Source organism: Belonocnema kinseyi, chromosome 5 (genome assembly GCF_010883055.1).
Source record: "Belonocnema kinseyi isolate 2016_QV_RU_SX_M_011 chromosome 5, B_treatae_v1, whole genome shotgun sequence".
NCBI lineage: Eukaryota > Metazoa > Arthropoda > Insecta > Hymenoptera > Cynipidae > Belonocnema > Belonocnema kinseyi.
Genome location: NC_046661.1, coordinates 7041671 through 7046853, shown reverse-complemented (window position 1 = coordinate 7046853; position 5183 = coordinate 7041671). Strand labels below are relative to the sequence as shown.

At 27.5% G+C, this 5183-nt stretch overlaps 1 protein-coding gene across 1 annotated transcript in view; it reads right to left on the bottom strand.

Moving 5' to 3' along the window:
• Positions 1 to 5183, bottom strand: part of LOC117172902 (protein unc-79 homolog) — a 1455529-nt gene that overhangs the window by 119295 nt on the left and 1331051 nt on the right. The gene's annotated exons all lie outside the window — the stretch shown is intronic.

Sequence of the window (5183 nt, the reverse complement as noted above, 5' to 3'; positions counted from 1 at the left end):
CTGAAAGGTGGACAAAATGTGTAGCCAGCGAGGGCGCATACTTTGAATAAAATATTTGTTATCATTCTCTTGAAATAAATGTGTTTTTTTCTGTAAAAAATACCGGTTTCATATGTATACACCTGGTAGCCTTAGAGTATTTTGCCAATGATGTAATTGTTTGGTAATTGTTGTTTCTTTCAATTATCGTAATGTAGTTTTCTTTGGAATTATTAAACATTGAAATTAGTACAACAACAATAAGAATATACTTATTGTGTATCATAATCCTTTGTTATTTGCTTGAGATTCTATTACTTAGTCATGATCAAGTTTTAATTCCTAAGACTTTAACCTGAGAAAAGGAGCTCGAGAGCTTCAGGATCTAGAATACTATAAGAATGCTTCCAGTCGGTTATTCCATGTCGATTGCTCGTCGGCTGCATATTTGGGTAGGAAAGTCACGAAATCGTTTAAAATTCATATTCCGTGCCTCTTGGGCTTCTTCTGATAACCAAAAAATGGAAATTAGAAACCATTTGATGATATTCACACCGTGCAAGAGAAGCTTAATTACAGATGATGGCGTATAAAACCAACTGTAGCAGTGATCCCAGATGTGAAACGAGGTACACTCCCAATTCTATCACAGGTCTATGTCCATGTGAATATAGTAGGAGACACTGATCCCAGATCTGCAACGAGACGTGGTCCAATAATTTCAAAGGTCTATGTCCGTGTGAATATAGTAGGAGACAATGTAAATGACTGGGTTGCGCGCGCAACCCACTTCTCCTCTTCTGAATTTGAAAACTCGAAGGTGCACGATTGCCGGTCAGAACACTTCGGCGGTTCTATTTATATCTCTATCTGCTTTGAAATAAACTGAAGAGATTGAAACTTTAATATTTCCAGATTTCGATCCTGGCGATTCTCATGATTTGAATACTTCGCGCGCTTCTTTATATGCGTGTATTTTGAGGTTACGTTACTTTAAGTATAAAATATAAATTATGAAATATTAATACTATTATACATATGAATATATGCGTATATTATTAATGGTAATATTATAATTATGTTATATTATGATAGTCTTATTTATACCTTGATCCGCATTTGAAAGAAATTAAAAAAACTCGCCATTTTTGAATTCATGTGTTTGAATAAAAACTCAATTATTTGATTGAAAAATTAATTATTTCGTTGAAAATGTAACTATTTTGTAAAAAAAGTCCTCTTGTATATCAAAAGTTCAACTATTTTGTTTAAATTTTTATTTTTTTATTTGAAGGTTCATCTCTTTCGTTGAATATACATTTTTGAAACTGACGATTAATCTATGCCATTTTTGGTTTAAAAATCATGTATTTTGTTAAAAATTACATTTTTCGGTTGAATTATCAACTGTAAATATTTTTTGGTTGCAAAGTCGTTTTATTGTAAATGCAACTATATTGTTAAAAATTAAAATCATAATTTTTGGGTGGAAAATTCTATTATTCACTTAAAGTTGAACTACTCAGTAAAAACATTAATTTTTTTCCTATTAAGGATTGATAATTATATTTGAAAATTCAACTATTTGCCTTTAAATTGGGTTAAAAATTCAGCTGTTTTGTAGATAATACACTTTTTTACTTTAAAATGAAATAATTTCGTTGAAAGTACATGTATTTTGTTGGAAATTGACCTTGTTTGGTAATTATCAGCAATATTTGACCGTTCATTTAAAACAATCCATTACAAACAACTGTTAAAACCATACAAATTTGAACAGAATGGTTCGAAACAGAAAGTCTTGAATTGTTAAATTTGTAATGAGCAAAATTTTAAGTTTAAACGCTACAATTTTAATTTTAAAAGGTTCAAAATTAATTTAAAACTTGAAATTATTCCAAATAATTTGAAACACGATGTAGATATTATAAGATTTTAAAAAAATTAAGCTTTTTGAGAATTGTAAAATATTTAAAAAGAATAACAAAAATTGTTGTGATTGCTGAGAAATTTGAAAAAGATTTTTTATTTAGAAAAATTAATTTTAAGTGAGTATTTGAAAAGATTTTAGAAATTAAAAAAAAAAAAGAATCAAGACGATTTTAAGGCAATTTTTTTATTTTTAATTTTTTTAATTTTCGGAAAAAATCTAATTAACAAAATATATCAATTTTCAACCCAAATGTTTACTTTTTAACAAAATATATTAATTATTTGTCAAATAATTGCTGTTTTAACTAATACAATGTACAGGATAAAGTTTCAAACAAAAATGGAATAGTTCAATTTCCAGATAAAAACGTTTACTTTTTAATCAATCCTAGAATAGTTACATTTTCAGATTAAAATAAATAATTTTTTAACGAAAAAAATTAATTTACAACAAAGTTATTAAATGATACATTTTCAAGCAAAAATATTAAATTTCTACCAAACAAGGTCTATTTCCAACAAAATACATGAACTTTTAACGAAATTATTTAATTTTAAAGTCAAAAAGAGTATTATCTACAAAAAACCTGAATTTTTAACACAAAAATATGATTTTTCAACCAAAATTTTAATTGTCGACCAAGTAGTTTAACTTTTTATCAAATTGTTGACTTTTAACGCCAAACAGGTGCATTTTTTATAAAACAGTAAAAATTTTAACAAAAGAGTTAATTTGAAGGCAAATAGTTGAATTTTCAACTATAATTATGAATCCTTAATAAGAAAAAATTAATTTTATTACTAATTACTTCAACTTTAAGTCAATAATCGAATTTTCCACCCAAAAATTATGATATTAATTTTTAATAATATAGTTGCATTTACAACAAAACGACTTTGCAACCAGAAAATATTTACTGTTGATATTTCAACCGAAAAATTTAATTTTTAACCAAAAAAAAATAAATTTTCCATAAAAAAATTTATTTTCTACAAAGAAAGACGAATTTGTTAAAAATAGGTGATTTTTAACCAAAAATGGTATAGATTAATTGTCAGTTTCAAAACTGTATATGCAACAACACACAAAACATATTTTCATCAGAATAGTTAAATAAATTAAATTTTTTCTCATTTCGGATTCATAATTATAGTTCATGTATTTTGTTGGGAATTTACCTTGTTTGGTAGAAATATAATCGTTTTGGTTGAAAATGTATCATTCAACAACTTTATTGAAAATTGATTTTTTCGGTTAAAAATTATTTATTTTAATCTGAAAATATAAATATTCTAGCATTGATTAAAAATTAATCGTTTTTATGTGGAAATTGAACTATTCAATTTTTCTTTGAAACTTTATCCTGTACATTGCATTAGTTAAAACACGAATTATTTGATAGAAAATTAATTTATTTTGTCAAAAAGTAAACTTTTGGGTTAAAAATTGATATATTTTGTTAATTACATTTTTTCTAAAAATTTAAAACACTGTAAAATAAAAAATTGCCTTAAAATCGTGCTGATTCTTTTTTGTTTAATTTTCTAAAATCTTTTCAAATTCTTACTTAAAATTAACTTTCAAAAAAAAAATCATTTTTAGTTTTCTTAGCAATCACAACAATTTTTGTTATTCTTTTTAAATATTTTGCAATTCTCAAAAAGCTACATTTTTTTTTAAATCTCCAAAAATCTACATCGTATTTCAAATTGTTTGAAATAATTTCAAGTTTTAAATTAATTTTGAATCTTTTTTTAAAATTAAAATTGTAGCGTTCAAAGTTAAAATTGAGCTCATCACAAATTTAACAATTCAAGGCTTTCTATTTCGAATCATTCTGTGCAAATTTGTATAGTTTTTAACAGTTGCTTGTAATTGATTGTTTTAAATGGATGGTTAAATATTGTTAATAATTAACGAAAATTTCTTTTTTTAATTAAAAAATTTCAAATTGAATGGGTTAAAAATAAAATTTTTTTGACTGAAATAACATTTGAAGTCATAATTGAAAATAATTTTATAAATTAACATCTATTAATTCTTTGATTTTGAACGAATTCAGAATCATCTTGTAAAATCAATTATTTTTCAATTTTTTATACCTTAAATTAAATTTGAAACATTTTATTTTAAAATTCTCTCAATTAAAAAAAATCTTAATCGAAAAAAAAAATTAATTTTTGATCAAATAATTGGTGTTTTAACTAATACAATGTACAGGATAAAGTTTCAGCCAAAAATGGAGTAGTTTAATTTCCAGATAAAAACTTTGATAAAGATTGAATTAAACAAGAAAAAAAACCTTCGAGTTTTCAAATTCAGAAGAGGAAAAACGGGTTGGGCGCGCAACCCAGTCATTTACGAGGCGTGTTCAAAAAATAAGGTGACTTTATGGTTTTCTCAAAAGATATTCATTTATTCCTCAATATTTATGTTGTCCCCTTCAAAGTAATCCCACTCAGATATAATACACTTGTGCCAACGCTTTTTCCAATCATCGAAGCACTTCTAATAATCATTTTGTGGTATAGCCTTGAGTTCTTTCAGCGATGCAGTTTTTATTTCCTCAATCGTTGAAAATCGATGTCCTTTCATGGGTCTCTTCAGTTTTGGGAAAAGAAAAAACTCACTGGCGGGCAAATCCGGTGAATATGGAGGCTGAGGCATGACTGTAGTGCTGTTTTTGGTCATAAAGTCTTTCACAAGCAACGACGAATGAGCAGGTGCATTATCGTGATGCAAAAGCCACGAATTGTTTTTCCAAAGTTCCGGACGTTTTATGGGTATCGCCTCTCGCAAACGGCGCATAACTTGAAGGTAATACTCCTTACTGACCGTACTACCTTGCGGTAAGAATTCCTGATGCACTACGCCACGGTAATCAAAGAAGACAGTGAGCAAAACCTTCACATTTCATCTTTTTTCGGTCTTGGAGACTCAGACTGCTTCCCCTGAGACGATTGGGCTTTAGTTTCGACGTCATAACCATATACCCACTATTCATCCCCAGTTATAACCCTTTTGAGAAAATCAGGATCATTATTGACTTCATTCAACATCTCCTGCGCGCTGGTTATGCGATGGATCTTTTGATCAAAATTAAGCAGTTTTGGAACAAATTTCGCTGACACACGTTTCATGCTCAAAACGTCCGAAAAGATAGCATGGAATGAGCCAACCGATATGCCAACATCTTCAGCAACTTCCCTGATGGTAATTCGGCGATTTTTCAACACCATTTCTTCCACTGCTTGAACGTTTTCATCTGTTG